General features: G+C 36.8%; 1 pseudogene; it reads right to left on the reverse strand.

The window, feature by feature from the left end:
• Nucleotides 1–6,003: 6,003 nt before the first annotated feature.
• The window catches only part of LOC101602891, a 166,535-nt pseudogene continuing 157,678 nt past the window's right edge, over nucleotides 6,004–14,860 (reverse strand).

The raw sequence follows: 14,860 nt of genomic DNA on the forward strand, positions 1-14,860 counted from the left end.
GTTTTAGTATTAGTGGCTTTTTCTCCTATAATTTGGTATGTAGAATGTGCTTAAATTAAGAAAAACAAAAGTATTGGGGCTGGAGAAATGGCTTAGCACTTAAGGCTTATGAATTCCCGTTGCAGTACTTCAGATCCCACCTATAGCCAGAGGTGTGATGCAAGCATGCAATGCCAGCCTGCCCACAAGGGTGCACATGCAAGAAGCTGGTGTTCCTTAACAGCAGGTAAAAGGCCCTGTTGTGCCCATTCTCTCTCTCTGCCTCTTTCTCCCTGTCTTGGTCTCGCTCTCAAAAATAAAAGAAAGAAAGAATTGGACTAGGAGTGGAAGCTCATGCTTTTAATCCCAGTACTTGGGAGACAGAGGAGGGAGGATCTCTGTGAGTCCGAGGCCATCCTGAGACTACACAGTGAATTCTAGGTCAGCCTGGGCTAGAGTGAAACCCTACTTTCAGAAACAAAAAGAACAACAACTAATAAAAATTAATAAGAAAAAAAATAATAAGAATTCTTTTCAGCTATCACCATCACCGTATGGTTTGAAATCTTTCTCCCAGTTCTCCTGTGTACTGCCTACAAAGTAGTCTCATTACAGCTTGGAGTACTATGGTATTGCACTAGGAGAACTGAAGAATATTGTTGGGAACGTAAATTTCTGAAAAGTTAAATCACTACACAATCATTTTTCACTGACAGCTCACAGATTGTGAGAAACTTGAGGAGGTTTTCAGAGTGCGTAGATTTTGAAACTCTACAGTTTCAGATTTCCCTTCCCCATGTTACAAACATAAATGTTGATAATTGTGCACTTCATTGATAGATTTCTATTTCACTGAATAAATCTTGTGGCCTTTGACAGTCCACTAACAATAATAACAACTGTGCTCTGAGATGGCCAAATGACAAAAATGTTTCTGCATATGCTATTCTTGTCCCTAGGCTGACACTTCTACCTCGCCTTCTTTAGTAGAAGTTTCATGTTAGCTGAGATGAACTTCCAAATGAGGCACAGTTATAGAGGAAGGAATATTTATTGAAGCTTACAGATCCAGGGGCAGCTCCATGATCGTAGAAGAAGTTTTCCCCCTCTTAAAGGACCAGACAGAGAGAGAAAAAGCCAAAAAAAAAAAAAAAAAGAAAGAAAGAAAGAAAAGAAAAAGAAAATAGAAAGAAAGAAAGACAAAAGGCACACCATACAGCACACTTCAGGAACTTTAGGCACTTTGATTATCTTTAGATTAGAATTTCAAATCTACTACACCACACTTTAGGATCCCAGTGATACCTCCTCTAGCCAGGAGGCTGCAGACCTAAATTACAAACTGTAATAAAACACTGAATTTATTGGGGGCCATTCATTCAAACTACTATATCTTCCTACTCTTTAGTTTTTGTTTTTTGTTTTTTTAATGTTTATGTATTACTTTACTAGAAAGAAAAGCACCCACATTAGTATGATTCTACAGTTGCACATCTGGCATATTCTAATCTGATGGAAGTAAATATGCAAATATATCATGCTTTACTTTAATGTCATAGTGCTATTTTGTACTGAAATCTAATTCAAATATACTAGAGAAAAATCCTCATGTTGATTAATTTGCGGTAGCTGATACTACCAAATAAACACCAAGTGCCCTATCCTTGCATTTCTTCTCTAGCTTTCAGTATGTTTTTATGGTACCCATTATTTCCAGATGACAGGACATGGTGCTGAAAAGTATGAGAAAGTATGGTTAGAATAATGGGCTTCCTGCCTACTAAGCCATTCTGAATCACTTATTGCAGCCTTTATATTATCTCACTTTTGATTAAAGCAGAGGCAAATTACAGTACTGGAATATGTTTAGGAGAAATTATCTGATGAACTGGTTCCTGAAGGTGGAGAAATGTGATCCTGCTAAATAGTAGGGGTACTTGGTTTGCAAACCCTGCCTTCCTAAGATTCAGACATGAGCATGAGTTTGTATTCCCTGTGGACATGACACTGTGGTAATGGTGCATATATGTCAAGATGTTATCTAAGATGAATATTCTTTATCAACTTTCTAAATTTATAAATCTCTAAAACCCTGTCACATATGAGGCTTCAAAACAGAAATAGCTTGGCTAGATTTCTGCATACAGGAAATTAAAAATGGCTTCTTATTATAGAAGGATGTCAGAAGAGAACACAGAACAAAAAGATGGAAATATGTCAGTCAGAGTTGATTAATTATTTGAGTTTAAAATATATCCATTATAAATGGTAGTGGAGCAGTGATTTAAAAATGTATTTTAAATGATGACGGCTTTATGATTTGGATGTCATTTGCTCAACTCAGAGATCCTAATGTTGATTGATGGGCTTGTAGATGTCTTCCTTGGGATTTGGCAGACAAAACTGATGTCTATGCATTAAATCAAATGCTTCCATATCTCTTCGTTCTATTATAATACTCAAAGCATCATTCACAATGATCTGAAACACCCATGTCCCAGGGTTGTGACAAATGAAATCCACTTATCTCATCCAGATTATATGACTATTTTCCAATGTCTTTCTTTCATATATGGCTTCTGAGGATATGTCATAATAATTTCAGACTTTAAAAATTTTTTTGCATTAATATTTCCCCTCATATATTTTGGCACTGGATTCATCCTCCTTGAAATGTCATCAGTATTTAGCTCTGGCAATGCTTATGGTGTCTCATGCCTTTGACACAATCAAGACAAAACCTACTCATGCTTTACTCTGTTCTGGTTGCATGGTTATTGAGAAGGAAAGATGCAGAACAGGCATTTGGGCAAAGAATAAATATAATCTGGAAAAGGAAGAATTTGTATAACTTTCTTCCAGCATAATTCTGGGGTTAAAGAATCAAAACTAAGGATCACATTGTTTTAAAATTCTCTTTAAAAATAAAGTAAGAGGACGCCAAGGAAGTCATGCTTAATATGGAATGTTATCTCTGATTTTGATTCTCCTAAATGCAGAGCTAATTTGATTTTTCTGTGTGAATGGTAGCCTCCTGTACTTTTTTTCCTCAATTATTATTAACATTTTCCATGATTATAAAAAAATATCCCATGGTAATACCTTCCCCCCAACTTTCCCCTTTGAAATTTCATTCTCCACCATATCCCTCCCCATCTTAATCAGTCTCTCTTTTATTTTGAGGTCATGATCTTTTCTTCCTCTTATGATGGTCTTGTGTAGGTAGTGTCAGGCACTATGAGGTCATGGATATCCAATCCATTTTATGTCTGGAGGGAGCACATTGTAAGGAGTCCTACACTTCCTTTGGCTCTTACATTCTTTCTGCCACCTATTCCACATTAGAACCTGAGCCTTGGAAGGTGTGATCAAGATGTTACTCAGTACTCCAGTCACTTCTTTCCAGCACTATGATACCTTCTGAGTCATCCCAAGGTCACTGCCATCTGAAAAGAGAAGATTCTCTACCAAAAGTGAGAGTAGCATTAATATAAGTATATAAATATTAAGAGAAGTGATTACTGGGCATTTTGATAAGCATAGTATATACATTTTTCCAGACATCAGCAGATGGAACACCCCTAGGGCTCATGACTACTCCTGTTTTAAGTTTTCAGTATCAGGGATGTGTCCCCCCTATGGAGCAGGCCTCCAGTCCAATTGGAGGGCAGTTGGTTTCTACCATGACAGACCTGCCACTATTGTACCTGTTGGCTCATTTTGCCTGGCTGGACAATTATAAGGTTTGCAGTGTCCACTGTTGAGTATCTTCATTGGTGGTATCTCTTTCTCCCATTGAACTACATGTAGAATGGCTTCTTCCAGCTGTCTGTCAGCTGGTCTACATGGAGGAGGTTATCAGCTCAGTTCCAGCAGGATTTCTCAGTGGCCTTGCAGCCCAAGTATGTGGAGTCTTCAGCAATAGTGTCTTACCGTCTATTCCTGGTGGGAAACCGAGGGGCTCTGCAATGGCCTATAATGTTTTGGGGGCATCAGGGACCTCCCTGGTCAACAACTCATTGAAGGTATCCCATCCCTGGCACTGAAAATTTTCTAAAAACGATCTATGGCTCCTGAGTGTTCCATTGTCTGAAACTGGAGGATCCCATATGATTTATTTGCATCCTCTTAGATTTTGATTAGCCTTTCCTCCACCTTTCCTGTACTCAATCTCTTCCCCTGACCTGACTTTGGGCCTTTTCACCTCCGTTAATCTAGTCTTCTACTTACATATATACAATACCACCTATTAAGTACCCTCCTCCCTTCCTTTCTCTTCCCTTTATATCTCCTTTTTAACTTACTGGCCTCTGCTACTGATTTTTTTTCCTACTCACACAGAAGACCAATCATCTGTAGCTAAGATCCACATATGAGGGAGAGCATGTGGTGCTTGGATTTCTGGGCCTGGGTTTCCTAACTTAGTATAATCCTTTCCAGATCCATCCATTTTCCAGAAAATTTCATAACTTCATTTTTCTTACCGTTGAGTAGAACTCCAGAGTATAAATGTGCCACATCTTCATTATCTACTCCTCAGTTACGGGATATCTATGCTGGTTCCATTTCCCAGCTATTATGAATTGAGCGGCAATAAACATGGTAGAGCATGTACTTCTAAGGAAATGGGATGAGTATTTAGGATATCTGCCTAAGAGTGCTATAGCTGGGTCATATGGTAGATCAATTTTTAGCTGTCTTAGTAACCTCCACACTGATTTCCACAATGGCTAACACTTTTTGAATCATATTGCCTCAAGGATTTGTATCATAAGAAGCTGATTTTGAGACTTCTAGAGTAACACCTTTATCATAAGTGAATTGCCTGAGAAACTTAACATCACTTCCATAAATGTAATCCTTACCATAGCCATGTTTTTGTTTAGTTCTCAGACAGATGATGTCTGGAAAGAGATTATGCATTATTCTTTTGTACAGCTCTATTTGTTATTTCAACTGTTCTGTAGAATGAATTTCACAAATGTATGAAAACAGTTTTGAATGGTACAAAAATTCCTCTTCAATATAAATATGTTTGATATTCAGTTTTCATTGAAAAAATATATATATATGGGAGGCTTTGCTATGATAAATCTTATCTAACATAAATTTTCATAAGTATACGTCTAAAGCTAAAGGCATGTACTGAAGTAAATTTTAAACAATTTTATTTATTTAGTTTTAAGGAGAGACAGAGAAAGGAAGATAAAGAGAGTGAGAATCAGTACTCCAGGGCCTAGTGCCACCACAAACTAACTTCAGACATATGTATCACTTTATGCATATGCCTTTATGTGTGTGCTCAGAATGTAACCCAAACCTTTAGACATTGAAAACAAGAACCTTTAAATGCTGAGCCATATCTCCAGTCCTTGAAATATAATTTAAAAAAATAGGTGTGTGTGTGTGTGTGTGTGTGTGTGTGTGTGTGTGTGTGTGTGTAATGCATGTCAGGGTCTGTTGCCAAGTAGATTTAACTTTACATGGATGCTGATAAATCTAACCCAGGCCAATGAGTAAGCCTGGCAAGCAAGTGCCTTTAACTGCTGAGCCAGAGCCACATCTCCATCTCATGTGTAATGAACTGTGGGAAGAGGATTACACTATTTTTCCAAAACTGGAATTTAAGACATTCAGTTGGGTAGACCCAAAATTAAAGTAGTGATTTTTAGTTGTTTAAATGGCCATATAAATTAAATTGCCATATACCAATTACCTAGAACAGGTGATAAGCAAATTGCTACAACCCTTTAGTCAAAATTTGCCACTATTGTTTAAGTAACCTAATCTATACTATTTTATTTTGGAAGGCCAAAGCTTGGGTGAATGTTATATCACCTGTGGCAAAAAGGAAGATAAGCTCTGACAATCCCATTCCTAATGTTACTTAAGGCAGATATGTTGGTTGTTATGCAACATAATTACTGCAGACTATTTAGTTATAATGTCCAAGTCTTTGAGAAATATATATATACATATATATATTTAAGATAATGGTTTTAATTGAATTAATGAACATGAAACCCTGTTTGCTACTCACATGAAAGAAGATTTCAAAAATAATCAGTGCACACAATACAAAGGGTGAGTTATGCTATGGTGTTACTTTTCTATTTCTTCTTGACTGTTCAAGAACAAATTAAAGTTTCCACAGCAAATTTGTTTTCAAAATGTCAAATTCTGACACAAGAACTGACTTTGCGTTTCTCAATACCTTTAATAGTTTCTCTGCATTGCAGTTTGTAAGCTTCCTTGTCATGACACAGCCGGTAAATAAAGAAACCCAAGTGATCAACATTTTCAATGCGATCAGTAATAACCATGTGCTCATGAATGAGATACTACTGAGGCAAATAGGTTCCAGCCTTGATGTTAATAAGTAGCTCCAACAGGTTTCTGGGTGGCATAACAATGAAAGTGTTTAGAGGGATCACATAGCCCTTGTCCTGCTTAAGATCTAAATAAGCAGTGAGTTTCTTGTTAAAGTCATGGACAATGTTGGCAGGACCACTGTCTGAAAACTCAGGCACTGTCACACTGATGAACTCAACCTCATCTTCTTCAAAGATCTTGATGTTTTCTTCAATTGTCTGGTAGCGAGCAGCTGGGACATCTGCAGAAGGCTTATTTAGCATGACATCATCTTTTTTTTAATTTAATTTATTTAAATACACATGTAAATTGAATTTTTAAAATGCCTTTTTAAGTGATAGTAAATTTGATCCCTTGAATTAATTTGATGTCTGATTTCTCAGTAAGCATGTTTGGTTAACTAAAGATTAGATATTTCAAAGATGCCCAATATTCAGTTATGTGCTACATATATAACACCCCATAATATGATTTTTAATAAAATGTCTGAAAAGTAAGTTTTCTGTTTCCTTTCTTTAGGTTATCTTTCTGCATTAATAATCAATTTCTAAAGAAATAATCTGCTTTACTAGTAGAGATACCTGGAAGGTATTTGAGGATCATTATTTTGAGGGTTCTCTTTCAATATATTTATACCCTGTCCTATTGATACCCATTAGCATTAGATTGTCTCCCAAATATTCCTCGGTCTTCATAAGGATATAATATTGATTTTCTTATCTTAATACACTTAAAGCACCTAAACCAGACAGCTATTTTGATCATTTTGGTGCCTGTTGAGAGGTTATAATTAATATTTTAGGAGTCAGCTGTAACTTGAGCAGTCAAAGCAATATCTGAACTCAAAAGTGACTGTGGAAGGTGTGGTCATGGGACACAGGATAGGGTAATTGGAATGAATGAAGTAAGGGAGAGGATGATTAGAACTTGAGAGGTAGGACTGGGAGTTGAGTTGAGATTATTTTCTACTTTGCAAACTTTTGGTGGAGGGCTGTAGGGATGGCTTAGTGGTTAAGCCATTTGCCTGCAAAGCCAAAGAACCCAGGTTCAATTCCCCAGATCCCACAATAGCCAGGTGCACAAGGGGGTGCATTCCTCTGGAGTTTGTTTGCAGTGGCTGGAGGCCCTGGTGTGCTTATTCTTTCTCTCTCTTTCTCTTTCTTTATCTCTTTCTCTCTCTCCTCTTTCTCTGTCATATAAATAAATAAAAATAAAAAATAAAATATTTAAACTCCTGGTGGAAAATTTTAAGTCTATATAATATAAGGCTTATTTATATAACTTGGGGTCATCTGAATTTGGTTCTGCCAGGATGTTCCCTTTAGACTTAAGTGGGGTGAAATTTAAGTGTTCAATTCACTGTTTACATATACATTTTTCCTCAAACTTTGTGGTCTCTATGTTTAAGGAAAACAAAGGACCCTTTGTTTGAGGAAAATGGCTTATATTTTAAATATTTTATGTTGTGTAAAAACTATAGACTATTTTTGTTTCTCACATATTTTGGCAATCTTGGAAAGTATTTTATGTCACCCATCATAGTGACATGTGGTTATTTAAGGACATTTTTTTTTTTTACCACATCCCAAGATCAGACATCCTCATGCTCACTAGGACTAATACTGATTGCAAACAAGATTATCAAGGAGGACCTGGCATTGCTCAGACACTCTCAGGTCTGTCCCCTTTGTTCTGGAATTCATCTAGAGCCATCCCTCTCAGATGGAGGACTTCCTGTTATATTGGAATGTAATGCTCTGAATTCCTCTGAGACTTTCCTAGTCATCATTTCTCCACAAGGGATACCAACCAAGTTTTCTTCACCTCTTCTGCCATTTCTCACTTGACCAATTCCCATTTGCTCTTTTAAACATTCCTCAAGTGTCAGTGCTGCTTCCTATGACTGCTCCATGCAGAAGTGATTGGGCAGCTGCAACACCAAATACATCTTTCATTATGAATTATTGACTTATCCAGCTCACCCATTAGTGCAGGCACTCTTCAAAGAAGAGCACCGTGCTTCCACCACCACCTTGTATTATTTCTCATGTTTTGTGCTGAGTTTGGTTTCTGCTAAACACAGCATAAATATTTGGTCACTAGGTCTGTGGTCCCAGATTTGCTAATTCTGCAGCTTAGCTTTGAACATTTGTAAAAGGAACAGACAGATGTATCACATATGAGGTGGGATTTTAGGCAGAATACTTGAATGGAAAAGAAACTGCCTATGTTATTGTGCAAGTAGGATATGCTGCATCACCTTGGGAATTTTTTCATGCTGAAATCACCTTCATCCAATTAGTAGGAACTAATTTCTATCTCTTGAGTCTTCTCTTTGCTTCTGAATTATTACTGCTACCCAAGGAGCAAACTCTTCTGTAGTCTGTCTAATTAATGTGAAGCCATAATTCAGGGACATGCAAAATTAAAATATAATAACCATCCCTACAAAATTACAGAGAGAAATTACAGTGGACTCACTTATTATTTATGATGGTACAAATGTTATATGTATATAACATGAATTTACTATTTTATAATGTGTATATTTTGTGGCAGTAAGTATATTCATATTATTGTGAACTCATCATTACTGTCCATTTCCAGAAATTTTCATCATCACAAATTCATAGCTTATAGCCATTAAACAATAAATCCCTATTCCTTCTTCTCCAATGTCCATCCTAAGTACTTTTTATAAATTTGACTATTTTATGGAACTGATGTAAGTAGATCCATATGATGTTTCCCCCCATTTTTTAAAATTATTTATTTATTTATTTGAGAGCGACAGACACAGGGAGAAAGACAGAGGAAGAGAGAGAGAATGGGCACGTCAGGGCTTCCAGCCTCTGCAAACGAACTCCAGATGCGTGCACCCCCTTGTGCATCTGGCTAACGTGGGACCTGGGGAACCGAGCCTCGAACCGGGGTCCTTAGGCTTCACAGGCAAGCGCTTAACCACTAAGCCATCTCTCCAGCCCCCGATGTTTCCCCTTTTGTTGCAATCTTTAAAAAAAAATATATATTTGTTTATTTATTTATTTATTTATTTATTGTGTGTGTGTGTGTGAGAGAGAGAGAGAGAGAGAGAACCAGATAGAGAATGAGTATTCCAGGGCCTTCAGCTACTACAAACAAACTCCAGACTAGTGCCACCTTGTTCATCTGGCTTATGTGGGTCCAGGCGAATTGAACCTGGGTCCTTTGGCTTTGCAGGCAAGTTTCTTAACCATTAACTTATCTGCCCAGTCCTTTTGTGGCAATCTTATGCCACTTAATATAATATTTTCAAGATTCATTCATACTGTAACATGCGTCAGAATTTTCTTCTTTTGTGGTCTGAATAACCTTATGCTGTGTAAATATGCTTTTGCTTATCCATTCTTCTATTGTTAAGCATTTAGACATTTTCTATCTTATTTAGCCATTGTGAATAAATCTAAACATTTATGGACTGTATTTTGTATCTTGTTTGCATGCTAGGCATATTGATGCACCAATGTAGACTTAGCACTTGGTGGACTGAAGCAGAAAGATAGAAGTTCAAGGCTAGCTTCAGCTACATAGTGAGTTCAATGCCAATCTGGCCTATATGAGACCACATTCCTATTTACCCATTCTTTGAAGATGACTGTTTATGGTTCTTTAATATCAAACAGTGGTTCTATAAACAGTTTTATAAATATGTCTACTCTTCTACATGTTGTAAGTTATAAACATAGAAGAAAAAATGTTTGCATTACAGTTCTATGATCCTTTCATAACAAAAATTGTTTTCAAAAAATACCCCTCTTGCAATACTTTTGAGTATATACTGAAAGTAGAGCTGATGGATCATCCATCAATCCTATGTGTGAGGTTTTGAGGAACCATATTAGCTTTCTTTACAATTGTTGTCCACCTGCATTACACAACATTCCAGTTTATCCATATCTTTACCAATTGGGTATTGTGTTGCTTGGATGCATCTAATCTTTGTATAATAGCTATCCCACTAGTTGTGGTGTGCCTTATCTTTTATATACTAGCCATTTTTATAGTTATGGAATATCTCATGTTCTCATGTAAACTTGCTATTCCCATAGTTATATAAGTCTCATCTGTTGTATATTAGCTAATCCAGTAGTTCTGGGACGTCTCATTTTCTGTACACTAGCTATTCCAATAGTTACATATGCCTATACCTCATCTTTTATATACTAGCTATTACAAGGGTTGGGTATATCTTTTATTTTGCTATCACCACTGCCAATTTAGAAATTTAGTTCATTTAGTTCCCAAACAATCTTTGTATTTACGAGTTGGGTGAAAATGTCCTTGTCAAAATAAGGAAATCAGAGTGAATTCTTTCCTGCCTAACCAGGTGACTTGTCTTAGAGCAGACTTTAGCCTGACTATAACTCTTTCTTTGAAAGACTGAAGGAGCTGCCAGATGGTTTAAACTTGTGATGTGTTCCTTCTACCACCACAGTTGGAGTACCAGAAGAAAGCCAGTCAGATCTCCAGGGACCACTAGTAAAGACCACTAAAGTAGAGCCCTAAAAGAAAAGGCACATGCATGAGAAACACATCTTTGTTGGTTTTGGCTTCTGAAATTAAAGGTTTGCAGATACTATGGTTTTTATGTGGGTTTCTCTCTCTCTCTCTCTCTCTCTCTCTCTCTCTCTCTCTCTCTCTCTCTCTTGTCTCCATCATTCATGGGTTGGGATTTTGTAGCCCTGTATAAGTGTGATGTGATGAAACCTTTAGGAGTTGGACTCTAGGGAAAGGTTACTCATGGTGATTCCCTTGGAGAGGATTGTTCTCCTGAAACTCCAGTTATTCCATGTAGAGAGGTATTATAAGGAAACAAGGCCTTCAGTCTTTGGTTTCTGCCTCACTATGCAATTATTTTTCCAGGCACTTCTGCTAGAATGTGGCAAGGATGAACTACCACCAGACAGAGAAATTGGGCTACAGGCCTTGGATGCTCAGCTTTCAAATGTGAGCTAAATGAATCTTGTTTAATTCTATATTACTAGTCTCTCAGGTATTTTACTATAAGAAGGATAATGGACTAAAACCATTTACTACATTCTACTGTAGCTTATTCTAACACAATTTCATGATTGCTTGTGAAAGTAATGTTATCATAAATAAGAAGAGCACAAGCCATTATCTAAAGAGACAAAACTAGACCAATCAAGATAGATTTCTTTTTAGTGTACTGAAAGATTATTTTCAAATTATACATTGTTACATTTTGTAGATTGTTCAATCAATATCTTACTAAGAGCAGACTGTACATGGCCACTATGGAACAGTGTAATATTGCCTGTATAAATATAATTGTATGTGGTAGTATGTCTCACCATAGAGGCCCCAGTTTGAAAAAGTAAATCCATATTTTGTGTCTTTTGCTAAGTAATTCAGTCATTTATCTTGTCATTACTTTACTGAAAAGTTTATTTCACCATCACTCTTAATATCTGTATTTTGCATGATACTACAGCCCAATGTGTATTTCTGCACACACACACACACACACACACACACACACACACACACATATACACATATTGCAGTTCATACTAGTTGATGGGACTTGAGAAAATTGTCATATAATTATTGATTATACATTTAAAAACATTACTCTGTCCCTACCTGAAAGAATTGTACAATCCAGTACAATATAGAGTCATAATAGCTTCCAGCCACTGGAATTACTAAATTGTAGTGGCATGCTCATTATTTTATTGAAAAAACAGTCATTTGAATGTTAAGTAGCAATATCACTAAACCTGTGCAATTCAATACAATTGGAAAAGAGCATTCCTGTTCAATAAAAAAGAGTTTACTCTTTACTCAGTGAGTATAAAAGGTAATTAGCTGAGAGGATGTGACTGGATCACGCTACTTGAAAAGTCTACAGTTCTTATAGAGATAGACAGCAGTTAATGACCATTTCTATTGTTTTTTGTTTGTTTGTTTGTTTTCAGGCAGGGTCTCAGGAGGAAACCCAGACTCAGGACTCAAACTCCCCATATAGGCCTGTTTGGCTTTGAATTTCTTATCTACCTGCTTCTACTGAAAGTTCATTTTTATACATTCTTTTTTTGATTATTTTTATTTATTCATTTGAGACTGACAGACAGAGAGAAGGAGAAAAAGAGAGACAGAAAGATAGAGAGAGAGAATGGGCGCATCAGGGCTACCAGCCACTGCAAACAAACTCCAAACGTGTGCGCCTCCTTGTACATCTGGTTAGTGTGGGTACTGGGGAATCAAGCTTCAAATCAGGGCCCTTAGGCTTCACAGGCAAGTGCTTAACCGCTAAGCCATCTCTCCAGCTCTGAAAGTTCATTTTTAAAGTATTTAAAGAGAATTAAAGATAATCTATTTGGAAGATGGCTCCCAAGTACTGAGATAGTGGCATGTACTACCACATCTGACTCCTTTTTTTCCAATCAAATGAAGCACTAAGTTCTTTTTTGATAAAAGGCAAGAACATCTCCATGACTCACATCTTAACTGATTTCTATTTGACTTCTGTTCTCATTGTTGTGTTATAAATGCTGCTTTGGGAGTCTCTACAATCCTCTGAATAGAGGCTATCAGTTTTTTTTTTTTTAATATTTACTTTCATTTATTTATTAGAGACAGAGAGAAGAAGAGAGAGTGAGAGATAAGAGAGGGAATGAGAATGAGTGTACCAGGGCCTCTAGCAACTGCAAATGAACTCCAGGCACATGTGCCACAATGTGCATCTGGCTTATGGGGGACCTGAAGAATCAAACCTGAGTTCTTAGGCTTCATAGGCAAATGCTTTAACCACTAGCCATCTCTCTGGACCTCATAGTACTTTTAATATTAAATATTATAATACATTTAACTCTGTGTCTGCTTTGCAAGTCTCATGACACTCCTTGCCATTTTTTCATATTTTCATCCATTCACAATTTTTTTTGTCCACTAACTTTTGCTTTTCTTACTTATTTTCTTAGTGATATATATTTTATGAGAGGACTTTATCTCCCATTTTCATGTAAATGTTTTCTAAATCAATATTTGTGTGTCATTTTTCTCCTTAAGTTATTTCCCATGTTTATAATTAACAGGAGGAAGAATCTCCTAAGGTAATATTAAATGTTTACGATTAAACATCACAAACTAAAATTATTGTGTACTTCACTCACAACTTTAGCTCATTATCTCTGACTGTGACCCAGGGTAGAATTAACAGTATTTGCTTTCTGATTTTAAACATGATGATAACATTTATTTGAGAGAGAGAGAGAGAGAGACAGACATAGAGAGAGAGAGAGAGATTGAGAGAGAGAGAGATAGAAAGAAAGAATGGGTGTGCTAGAGCCTCCAGCCACTGCAAATGAATACCAGATGTGGGCATCTCCTTGTGAATCTGGCTTATGTGGGTCCTAGAAAATCAAACCTGTGTCCTTTAGCTTTGTAGACAAGCACCTTAACTGCTAAGCCATCTTTCCAGCCTGAGTTATAAACTTCTCAGTGGACAAGGAGAGAGTGTTCAGGAATATTTTTTTTTCTTTGTAATGGATTCTAAGAAGTCATACAAAAAAGTAAAACTCTGATTTAAGCAATTTCTTATTCATGTTGACAAATAACCAATGGTTATTATAACCCATCTGAGAGCATGTTGTAGGCACTAAGGTACCAGCTTCACCTTCAATCATTTTTGGTAGCATTCAGATTGCAAAATGTAAAGCACATTTTGACTATTTAAAATATTACATTAAGATAAAAATAAGTAAAACAAACAACTTTTAATTTCTCTTTGGCAACACACACACACACACATACACATACACATACACATATACATCATGGGATTTTGGAGTGGGAAATGAGAAAACATCTCCCACTGCTGCTGATGACCTATGCACCACTGAGAACCAGCTTTCAAATTTGAAAGTGGCTTTCTCTGTCTACATGATCCAAACCGAGCTAAAGCTTATATTAACCCCATCTTTCTCCTCTTATACTTCTATAAACCATGATCCTGAAACAAAGTATTTATGCTAAGCCAATTCATTTTTCAAATTGAGAACTTTAGTATATAAACATATAGCAAATGGGTCATACACCACCATTAGGTTGTATTCTTTTGTGTCCTACTTCTTGTCCACGTTCCACTGAGGGCTGACAGTGGGGTCATTGGTAATGACTGTGGTGTCATGAAAGCACCAGTCAGTCTCTATAGGTGCACAATGCCTCAGCATAAACCTTCCCATTCTTTGGCTCTTACATTCTTTATACCCACTGACCACCTTCTGCAATGTTTCCCGAACCTTCGAGGATATGCCATAAGTCTTGTTTAGTGTTGAGTTCTCATCAGTCTCTGATTTTCTGCTTTAATGGGTGTTGAGTCTCCTCAGTATCTTACTACTGTCTTCTTTGATGAGGTTCTCAGGCTATCAGTGAAAGCGGCACGCATATTTGTCCCTTCTGTGATGTTTCCTTGGCCTTGGCAGATGTGATAGAGATGACCTTT

The sequence above is a fragment of the Jaculus jaculus genome, chromosome 11 (genome assembly GCF_020740685.1).
Source record: "Jaculus jaculus isolate mJacJac1 chromosome 11, mJacJac1.mat.Y.cur, whole genome shotgun sequence".
Taxonomy (NCBI): Eukaryota; Metazoa; Chordata; class Mammalia; order Rodentia; family Dipodidae; genus Jaculus; species Jaculus jaculus.